This window comes from Microtus oregoni, unplaced genomic scaffold (genome assembly GCF_018167655.1).
Source record: "Microtus oregoni isolate MIOR12 unplaced genomic scaffold, Mior012 000138F_ref0000102, whole genome shotgun sequence".
In the NCBI taxonomy this organism is placed as follows: domain Eukaryota; kingdom Metazoa; phylum Chordata; class Mammalia; order Rodentia; family Cricetidae; genus Microtus; species Microtus oregoni.
In genome coordinates, this window is record NW_024544788.1 from 198,524 (window position 1) to 210,664 (window position 12,141).

Sequence of the window (12,141 nt, forward strand, 5' to 3'; positions counted from 1 at the left end):
GGCTTTGTGGGAGCCCAGCCAGTTTGGATGTTCACCTTCCTAGATATGGACGGAGGTGGGAGGTCCTAGGTCTTACCACAGGGCAGAAAACCCTGACTGCTATTTGGACTGGAGAGGGAGGGGGAAAGGAGTGGGGGGAGGGGGAGAAGGGTGGGAGGAGGGGGCGTAGGGGGGGATGAGGGGGAGGGAAATGGGAGGCTGGGAGGAGGTGGAAACTTGTTTTTTTTTCTCCTTTTCTCAATAAAAAAAAGTTCCTATCAGTAAAAAAAAAATAAAATAAAATAAAATTTTCCTTTCACATTGAGGCTTAATTGTCACATGCCTACAAGTAATGTAACTTTTGTCATTGTTTATGTTGTTGCAGACTTTATTTTTTATCAGAATTTGCCCTTCACTCCTCATGCCAAAAGATACATCCTGCTTAAGTGCCCTCTTACCTGAGGCCATTAGGAGCATAACTTTGATCATATAGGAAGTAATGAGTAGTAGCAATAAACTTTTCCATACAATATGAAGCAAAGGTAAATCTTCCTCAGTAACTAACAAACAAACAAAAAACCTTAGATGAATTCAACAAAACATCAGAATATAATACAGAAGATAGGATACTCAGAATATACAGAGTAGGACATCCATACAGAAAAGTCCATTTATTCTTTCATATTTGCAACAAATTCATGGACACAAAGATTAAAAATACAATACCAATTATAAAACTGAAGATATTTAAATATGAATCCAAAAATATGTATAGAACTTATTTGGTACACTAATAAAAGAATCTAAATAAATAGACATATGTATGTTCATGGAATAAAAATATTTGCACATAAAAATGTCAACTGTTCTGAAATTATGTGCCAGTTTAATGCAAAAGTATAATCTAATTTATATGGAAAGGAAGAACTGAAATACAGAAAATAATTTTGAAAGGGAGCAAAGTTGGAGGAATCTATCTATCTGATTTCAAACTTATCACATACCTACCAAAATCAAGACAGTATGACATTAGCAAAGAGATCAACATAGATTAACAAATAAAATAGAGATTGTAAAACTAGACCCACACAAATATGCCTATTGTTGGCAATTGATGGTGCAAAAGCAATTCAGTGAAAGAACATTTTTAAAGTAAATGGGCCTAGGATAAGGGAGTAGCTATAGGCCCCAAAGAAAAAATAACTCAAAATAGGTGACATAGTTATATGTAAATCTAGAAGACATTTAGAAAAACAAAAAGAGGGACATCTGCAGAAACAGGTCTGAGCCAGTGACCTCCACTGGAAGGTCAAGGGAGCACCTCCCTTGAGGGAGTAGGCCAGAGCCAGAGACCTCTGCAGGACTAGGCCCAAGCCAGGGACCTCCATGGGAGTGGGCCCAGGCCAGGGACATCTACATAAACAGGCCTGAAACAGTGACCTCTGTAGGAGCAGGCCTGAGGCAGCAAAATCTACAGGAGCAGGTACAGGAGAGCAGCTACTGAGGGAGTAAGCCTGTGCCAGAGACCTCTGTGGGTACAGGCACTAATCTGGGATTTTTGAGGGAGTAGGCCCGGGCCAGAGACCTCTGCAGGACTAGGCCCAAGCCAGGGACCTCCATGGGAGTGGGCCCAGGCCAGGGACATCTACAGAAACAGGCCTGAAACAGTGACCTACACTGGTGCAGGCCTGAGGCAGCGAAATCCACAGGAGTAGGTACAAGAGAGCTACCACTAAAGAAGTAGGCCACAGCCAGAGAACTCTGTGGGTCCAGGCCCGAGTCCTGAGTCCTCTGCTGGAGCAGGCTGAAGCCAGGGAACTCCTTAGGAGCAGGCCCAAGTCATGGACATTTGTGGGAATAAGCCCGAGCCAGCCACCTCGGCCAGAGCAGGCCTGAGGACCTCCACAGGAGCAGGTACAAGGGAGCTACCCCTGGTGGAGCAGGCCAAAACCAGAGACCTCTGCCTGACCAGGCTTGAATCAGTGATGTCTTATATAGAAGGCCTGAGCCAGCAACATCCTCCAGAATAGGCTTGAGCCAGCAGCATCTGCTGAAGTAGGCCCAAGGCAGCAACATTAGCAGCAACAGCCCTAAGCAAGCAATTTCTGTGGGAGCAGGCCCAAAAGGCCCCTGGTATTGTGGAGCAACCCCCAGGAGAACTGAGCAACCTCCAGGAACATGGAATAACCAACAGAGTGACTGGAACTGTGGTCTTGACTGCACCATGAGGAACAACCATCTAAGCCTTGGATCCACTGGCACCTGGAAGACTGAGCACCAGAGACACAGACAGCCCCAACTACACCAATCAGAGGAAAATATGGGTAGACAAGGTAAGAGCACATGCAACACCACAAAGAGCAACACGATACCAATAAAAACTAGAGGCCCTACAACAGAAAGACTTGAACAACCAAATATAGATGAAGCAGGAAAAAAAATGACCTAAAAATAACTTTAGGAGAATGTTTGAGGCCCTTAAAGAGGAAATAAAAAATTTCCTCAAAGAAATGGGGGAAAAGACAAACATTCTTGTCTTTTGGAAGACATCAAAAAAATTCCTTAAACCTTGAGAGAACGGTACTCAACTTCATATGGAAAAGCAAAATACCTAGTATAGGCAAAACAATCCTGTACAATAAAAGAACTTCTGGAACCATCAAAATCCCTAACTTCAAACTCTACTACAGAGCTACAGTACTGAAAACAGCCTGGCATAAGAACAGACAGGAGGACCAATGGAACCAAATAGAAGACCCAGATATCAATCCACACATCTTCAAACATTTTTGACAAAGAAGCAAAAAATATCAAATAAAAAAAGAAAGCATATTTAACAAATGATGCTGCCATAATTGGTTATCAACATGTAGAAGAATGAAAATATATCCATATCTATCACTATGCACAAAACTCAAGTCCAAATGGATCAAAGACCTCAACATAAAGCCAGCCACACTGAATCTCATAGAAGAGAAAGTGGGAAGAACACTTGATCACACTGGCACAGGAGAACTCTTTTTAAATATAACCCAAGTAGCATAGACATTGAGAGAAACAATTAATAAATGAGACCTCCTGAAACTGAAAAGCTCCTATATAAAGCAAAGGACAGGGTCAACAAGACAAAACGACAGCCTACGGAATGGGAAAAGATCTTCACAAACCCCACATCAGACAGAGATCTGATCTCCAAAATATACAAAGAACTCAAGAAATTGGTCATCAAAATAACAAATAATCCAATAAAAAACTTGAGTACAGACTTAAACAGAGAACTCTCAACAAAGGAATCTAAAATGGCTGGAAGACACTTAAGGAAACGCTCAACATCCTCAGTCATCAGAGAAATGCAAATCAAAACAATTGAGATTCCACCTTACACCTTTAAGAATGACCAAGATCAAAAACACTGATGACAATTTATGCAGGAGAGATTGTGGGGGAAAGGGAACACTTCTACATTGCTAGTGGAAATGCAAGCTGGTACAGCCCCTTTGGATGTCAGTGTGGCTATTTCTCAGAAAATTAGGAAACAACCTCCCTCAAGACCCAGTAATACCACTTTTAGGTATATATCCAAAGGATGTCCAATCGTGACACAAGGACATGTGCTCAACTATGTTCATAGCAGCTTTGTTTGCCATAGCCAGAAACTGGAAACAACCTAAATGTCTTCGACCGACGAATGGATAAGGAAAATGTGGTACATTTACACAGTGGAGTACTACACAGCAGAAAAAATAACGACATCTTGAATTTTGCAGGCAAATGGATGGAGCTAGAAAACATCATTTTGAGTGAGGTAACCCAGACCCAGAAAGACAATTATCACATGTACTCACTCATAGGTGGTTTTTAGACATAAAGCAAAGAAAACCAGCCTACAAATCACAATCCCAGAGAACCTAGACATCAATGAGGACCCTAAGAGACTTACATAGATATAATCTACATGGGAAGTAGAAAGTAGAAAAAGACAAGATCTTCTGAGTAAATTGGGAGCATGGGGACCTTGGTAGAGGGTTGAAGGGGAGGGGAGAGGCAGGGGAGAGAGCAGAGAAAAAAATGTAAAGCTCAATAAAAATCAATAAAAAAAGAAAAATCAAAAACCAAAAAAAATTGGAGTACAGACCTAAACAGAGAACTCTCAACAGAGGAATCTAAAATGGCTGAAAGACACTTAAGAAAATGCTCAACATCCTTAGTTATCAGATAAATGCAAATCAAAACAACTCTGAGATTCCATCTTATACCTGTAAGAATGGCCAAGATCAAAACCATTGATGACAACTTATGCTAGAGAGGTTGTGGGGAAAAGGGAACACTTCTGCATTGCTGGTGGGAGTGTAAGCTGATACATCACCTTTGGAAGTCAGTGTGGTGATTTCTCAGAATATTAGGAAACAACCTTCCTCAAGACCCAGTAATACCACTTTGGGGTATATATATCCAAAGGATGCTCAATCATGCCACCAGGACATGTGGTCAACTATATTCATAGCAGCATTGTTTGTCATATCCAGAACCTGGAAACAACATAAATACCCCTCGACAGAAGAGCAGATAAGGAAAATGTGGCACATTTGCACAGTGGAGTACTACACAGAAGAAAAATAACAACATCTTGAAATTTGCAGGCAAATGGATAGAGCTAGAAAGCATCATATTGAGTGAGGTAACCCAGACACAGAAAGACAAATATCATTTGTACTCACTCATAAGTGGTTTTTAGACATAAAGCAAAGAAAACCAGCCTACAGTTCACAATCCCAGAGAACCTAGACAACAGTGAGGACCCTAAGAGAGACATACATGGATCTAATCTAAATAGGATGGAGACCTATGGGAGAGGGTTGAAGGGGTAGGGAGATGAAGGGAGGGGAGCGGAGAAAAATGTATAGTTCAATAAAATCAATAGAAAAAAGTTATCAATTATGTCAATCAATATATGTATAAACATAATATTTGCTTTATAAAATTTTGCATTGAAAAAGCTGGCCAGTGGATTAAAATGTTAATAAAATAATTTAGTTACAAAAAAAACAAAAAAGGAGAAAAATCTTCAGGATGTTAGAGTATGCAAAGAGTCAAAAGCACAATTCATAAAAGGAAAATTGCTAAACAGTACATGATTAAAATAAAGATGTTTGATCTAAGAGAGACCTTGTTAAGGAATTGTAAGCTACAGATTAGATGAGAGATATTTGCAAACCACATAGTCAACAAAGATCTAGTATTTTTAATATATAATGTTCAAATTTCACTAGGGGCTTGAGGCTGCAGGTCAGTGGTGGAGAGATGTAAGAGTCCCAAAGTTAAATATCTAGTTTTTGCTAAATAAAAATGCTAAAATTTGAATCTTTGGTATAATCCATGTACTAAAAACTTGGTTCCCATCAAGCTACTGAGATATTCTAGAATCTTCAAGAAGTGGACCTCATCAGAGATTTTTAGGTTATTGGAGGAGTGTCTTGAAAGAACCAAGGAATCCTTTTCTTCTTTCTTTTTCTCTTTTTCTTCCTGGATCAGTTAGATGTGGTGAGTGGTTTTGCTATATAATTTGTAGTATGGGCCCAAGCTAACAGAGGAACTGGTTATGGACGGAAACCCCAAACACTCAGTCAAAAAAAAGTTGCCTATTTCATATTCTTGTTATAATGATGGAGAACTGACTAATATACAATCAGTCTAAAATGGCCAAGTGACAGGAACTGACTTTTCACCAAAAAAGATATATAAATAGAAAGTAAGTACATAAAAGTATATATTCAATGCTACTAAGCATTAGGGAAATGAAAAATCAAAATTACAATGAGATACTTATCAGAAAGATTAAAATATAAATAAATAGTAACAATATAAAATATTGAGGAGGTCTTGGAGAATGTGGAACATTCATATGTTGTTGGTGGATATATAAAATGTTATGATACAACCACTCTGGAAAAAATGGTTAGATGACTTCTTATAGAAAGGAAAAAATACTTAAGTATTCAACAAAAATATGATCCAGTAATTACATTTTTACATCTCTGTCCCAGGAAAGTGAAAACATGCATGTATGCAAACGTACACACACACACACACCTACTTATAGGTATGGATCCGTATCCATTACAGCCAAAAGCTAAAATCAGGCCATATTTTCTTCAACAGCTGAATGGTTAAGTAAATTGACAAGTCTGTACTATGCAATAATATTCAACAATAGAGAACTAAGTATCAATGCATACAATCACTAGGACAAATCTTTAGGAAATTGTGTGGAGTAGACAAAAAAAAAAAACAAGTCAATCCTAAAGGGTCATGTGTTACATGATTGCACTCGATAGCATTCTTGAAAGATCGAGTTATAGAAATGGAAAAGTAGTTGTTTCCAAGGGTTACAGAAGGGGCTGGGTGAAAGGCAAGTTCACGAAGCTACAAATCGACAGCATGAGAGCATCCTGGTAGTGATGGATGCTCTGAATGCTGACTGTGCTAATGCTACTGTCCTAATTGTGAAGTGCAGAGAAGTCACCACTGCCAACTGACGAGTAAAGGGTACCTGAGGCCTTTTTGCAAGGTTTCTTACGATATATGTGAATAAGACATAAAATATTTACTATATTGATCACAAAGAATAAATAAAATGTTTAATTGGAGCCTGAAAGGGCCCTTCTAGTTCATCTGTTTATGTCTTTCTTTCAGGCCTCTTCATGGCAATCTTTTCTAGTGGGTAATGAAGGCACAGCCGCTATCCCAATTCTCATTTATATCTTAGTGAGGATATCTTGGAGATCAAAGATGGGCAATATTTTATAGGGAAAAAGCCTGCCTTGACTTTAAATTGTGGTACTTTGAAGCCTAGTCTTAATATGCTTTGCAACCTTGGGAAAGGGGCTTATTCTCTCTGACACTACATTTCATCACCCACAGAAAAACATTTAAAGGAAGTGGGGGATATGGTTCAATGGTGGACCATTTGGCTGGTATGTTTGATGTGGTATGGAGAGGGGGGAGAAAAGAAAAACCTTGAAGGGGTTAAGTGGAAAGATTTGTGCATTAGAAAAGCAACCCCCAAATACTCAGTTTCCCCCACTGCACACTTACAATACAGATTATGTCAAAAGGTCTGGGCGTTTCTTTCTACCAACATGCAGGCAAGCAATTCTGTAGTGGACCAACTATAGCTAGATGTCCTCCATTGGAATTCAGTTCTGACACTTGCAAGTATTGGATCCCACAGACAAGTTGATTGTATCAGTGTTTCTAATTAACTGGCTTCACAGGTCCCCACAACCTCCTCCTGGCTTTCATTATCTTGTTCCAGCAGCTCAAAGAACTCAGGAAAACAGTTCTGCTTCCTGTTTTATATTAAATGATATTGAAAACGGTCAGTGTGAAGAGACACACAGTGTGGGATGTGGGGGAAGGGGGAAGTTTCCTTCTCCTCTGAGCAACACCACCCTCCAGGAACTTCTGTGGGTTCAGCTACCTGAGTTTTTATGGAGGTTTCATTGCCTGTGCATGGTTGTTAATAGAAAAGTTGAGGTTGATTTTTGCTCTCTCTGTACAGCAATCCTTTCTCCAGGGCATTGAGCAGGACCCTTTTTGAATTAGAAGGATTGCTATAGTGTGGATCTAGAATGTTCCCCCAAAGGTCTGTGTAAAGAATCTTATGATATACTATTGGACAAAAAGGTAGGGGATAATTCATTTCTAGAGTCTGGAAAGTGGGTGTTTTAAACATAAAACCTGTGTGTGTGTGTGTGTGTGTGTGTGTGTGTGTGTGTGTGTGTGCGCGCGCGCGTGCGTGCGTGTGTGTGTGTTGCAGAATATTTGATTACAGTGTATAAAAATATGTCACTCTGATTGGTTTAATAACGAGCTGAATGGCCAATAACTAGGCAGGATTTCCAGGCACAGAGGACGCTGGGAAGAAGAAGCAGGAGTCCCAAGGAGACACAGAGGATGTATGACGTGCAGGAGATAACAAGGTAACAAGTCAGGAGCCATGTGGCAGTATGGAAATTAAGAAAGTGGGTTAATTAAAAATGTAAGAGCTAGTTAGAAATAAGCCTGAGCTATCGGCCAAGTTTTCATAATTCATAAGAAGTCTCCATGTGATTCTTTGGGATCTGACTGGTGAGACAGAGAAAGATTTGCTGTGCGTGTGTGTGTGTGTGTGTGTGTGTGTGTGTGTGTGTGTAAAGAGAGAGAGAGAAAGAGAGAGAGAGGCACTAATGATATTTTCACTTCGTAAATTATAAGCCAGTACACTGAAGGAAGATTTCTTTCCTACCTTCTCCTTTTGCTGTCTTCATTAATTCAGCTAAAGAAGCCAACCATGTCTTAGGCATTCCTATACTTTATACGCTTAGCACAAGTACCTGCCCCAGAAAGCACTTAGTGGGTACCCTCAATGTTTCCTAATGGCAGACTGTTTAAAGCTAATATAGGAGAAGGGAAGTTCAGCTCCCTGGTTAGGGGAGCTCTTTGCTTACTGAAATGTTCAAGGCACTTTCACAACGTCCCATGTAAACAGCTTCCTGTGGGCATTGACTGGGAAAAAAAGACATGACTGCTCCTAGGTATGGTGGAGGAGAAAGTTCATTGTAGATGAAAGGGAGAACATAACCAACAGCTGGAACATCTGAGAGAGCCCAGAGTGGTCACTACTAGACTGAGCCAGACCATGTGAGGAGAGGGGCGAGAGGAGAGGGGGAGTAAAAGGCGGGGACAAAAGGCTGAGTAACCAAGATAAGCTGTATTCTATATGGAAGGGCAGCTGGAGGAATAGCAGTCCGGTCCCTGTAACAGGTAGGTACTGGGGGATGCTGGGAGAACCTAGGGACCAGGTCCACTTTGATATGCTAAATAGGCACCTCAGTTAGCCCTTTGTTCAGGGTTTGCAGCCTAAGAGCATAACTTCTCTCAGAAACACCCTGTGAGGCCTGGAAGGAAAGAAAGACTTCTCACCTTGACTGAGAGCTATCCTTTCTATTGTGTCCCTTGCTCCTGACCACACCAGCAGAGCAGGGCCCATCAGTACCCATTTGCAATCCTTGAAGCCAGACGTGTTCACACAGTGAATAAGCTCATGCCCTGCTGGGCCCAGGCATTTCCCACATCACATAGTGCCCACAGGAAGAAGCTAAGACTTGGAAAATGTAGCTTTGCTGGCTTGGAGCCTCTTTCCAGGGAGTTGTAGCTGGGCCTCCCTAGTTCTTTCTACAGGCAAATGTAATAGCCTAGAAGCCTCAGAAAACGGGTCCCTAGCACCTTCAAAAAGCTTTTCCCTTTTTGAGGCCTCTCAGCAGCAGGGAAGAGGGTTTGCCTAGGGAAGGAGAGAGGCAGCTGCAGGGAGGGCGCTTGGCTAGCCAGCTGTTTCCCTGTCATTCCCTGCTCTCTTACTCCCTAAATGAGGGAGCTGCTGCCAAAAATGGCCTGGCAGGTTTGGGGTGCTGCTTGAGACAGCCTCCCACCCTCCCAGCTCTGAAGGCTCGGAGACTTATTTAAAGGCAGAGAAAGCAGTTTGGGGTTTGAGTATCTCCTGAGCAAGCAGTGTCTCTCGTGGGGAGGAGGAGCTCTCCGTCCAGAGTTTTCTCAGGCACTCTCTTTGAACCTCTCTTTATCATAGCAGGAATGGGGAGGTGGGGGGAGGAGGGAGGCAGCTTTTCTCACATCCCCTGAAAGCTCCCCACCCCAGACTGAAGAAAGCCAAATTGGGGCCTCCCTAAGAAAGGAAGCTTCAAGAGGTACCAGACCCCTGGGTCCCACCCCGACCCTGCTAGCTCCCACCAGGCTCTGGAGGCTCTCTCTGTCTCTCCACCGGTGCCCCCACCAGAACGCTTGTGAAAACTGGGCCTTGGAAATGAAAACAGCGCTTGGAAGAGGACTCGGGGCAGCCGCAGCCCTTTGCTTGCCTTAGTTCGTCCTTTGCTGGCTGCCAGCGTGGAAAACAGAGCAGAGCTCTCAGGCCGTGAAGGTCTGGATAAGGGTTGGGGTTGTATTGAAACTCTTAAACATCGAGCCTTCATAGTCAGGAGGTCCCTGGGCTGTCCTTTAAAGAATACTCTCTCTGTGTCTAGCCCCCTGTGATGTTCCAGAAAGCCTCATATTTGGTTGCTTTTTGTCAAAAAGTGGGTAGAGTGCTCCCAGTGAAAGCATGAGGCAAAACTATTTGATCAGGAGTAGGGATGGGGGAGGGGGATGCTCTCAATCAACTCTCGGATTGTCTGTGCTCATTCACTGTTGCTTATTAAGCCATTCCTTCACTTAGTAAGTACTTGTTGGGCTCTCTTGTACTGAGCCCCGGAGATGCAGTGCTGTTGTACTGGCTCACAGCCTAGCAGGGAAGAAAACAAGGGAAGGGGTGGGGGGGGGCGGGGGTCCTCCTTGTGGTGGAGGTTTAAGAAAGGTCTCTCATTACCGTGATGTCACACTGTAAGGGTTACTTCTTAACGGTCCACAGATGCTTTCCAGTAGTGTTGCCAAACCGAAAGTGCAACAGCCGCCCCGAGAAACTGCCAGCATTCAGCAGTACAAGCCTCAGAAAAACGGGTCCCTAGCACCTTCTAAAACCTTTTCCCTTTTCGAGGCCTCTCAGCAGCAGGCAAGAGGGTTTGACTAGGGAAGGAGAAAAGGGGCTGCAAAGAGGCCTCTTGGCTAGCCATCTATTTCTGCACACATTCCCTAATCCCTTATTCCCTATAGCCCCATAAATTCCCTCCCTGTCTTAAAGGCGCAGTACTTAGAACTGCTCACATCTGCTTTTCTTCATGCAAATACTCACTCCAGAAATATCTGAGCAGCCGCAAAACACTGGCAGTTTTACGGGGGCTGGAGGATTTAAAAGTGAACTCCACAGCCATGGCCTCCCAGCGAGGTACGGTCTAGTCAATTAAAGAGGTGACAACAGTTGCATGAATAGCTAATTAATTATGATCACACTAATTAATTTGAACGAGACCATACAATAAGGAAGATATCGCTGTGTGGAAGTGCCAAGGACTACTTCCCTGAGGAGATGACATTGATAGAACTGAGACTTTAAAACTTATTTAACTTGATGCTTATGTAGTAAGTGCAAGGGCCTGAGTTCAGTCAGACCCAGCACCGGAGGAAAAAATAAGAAAGAAAAAAAAAATCACAGAAAGACCAAACAAAGCAACTCTAATCAGGAGTCAACCAGTTCAGATATCAGGAAAGACAGTCATACAGAGAAACAGCATGTATATGTTCCTGGGCCACACAATGTGATACTTCCTTCTTTCTTTTTTTAAATTATATTTTTTTAAAACATCTTTTAGTTATTTACTAACAATGTTATACATGTGCACAGTGTATTTGGGTAATACACACCCCCAACTCCTCTCAGAAATTCCCCAACATGTCCCCCTCCCAATCTCATGTCCTACTTATTTCTGTATGCATTTACGTGGTAGCCCAGCTAGGAGCGATTAGTCTTGTTTGCTGGGATATTGACAGCGCTGGCTAGCTCTTAGGTAGGGTCTCATGCGGTGAGTTGATGCGTCATGTCCGGAGCACAGCATTTTACCGCAAATGTCACCATTCTCCAGGACTGCCCTGGTTAGACCTTGCTGTCAAGTTGACTCAAGGTAGAGTTATCTGGGAAAGAGAGACATCGAATTGAGAGACTCTCTCCACCATCTGGGTCTGCAGGCAAGTCTGTGGGCATTTTGTACTTAATGATGGGTACAGCTCAGTGGGGGTGCTGCTGTGACTGGGCTGGAGCTCCTGGGTTCTATAAGAAAGCAGGCTGAGCAAGTCACGGAGAACAAGCCAGTAAGCAGCACCCTCCACGGCCTCTGCATCAGCTCCTCCCTTAAGTTTCTGCCTTGGCATTTCTTGATAATGGACCGTATCTTGTAAGACCAAATAAATCCTTTCTTCCCCAAGTTGCTTTTGGTCCTGGCCTTTATCACAGCAATGGAAAACAAGCTGAGACCAGCTCTTACATGCTTTCCCCTTGTAATCAGCATGTATCAGTTGTACAAAATAAAGCATCCCCTGCCATCTCCATACGAGCGTGGAATGTACTTTGATCAAATTCAACTCTCTTGTACACATTCGCTCTCACCCTCTTCTCGCTCTTCGTCTTCCTCCTGAACATCCCTAGTAGGCCCCCTTTTACCTTCATGTCCTTTTTACCCC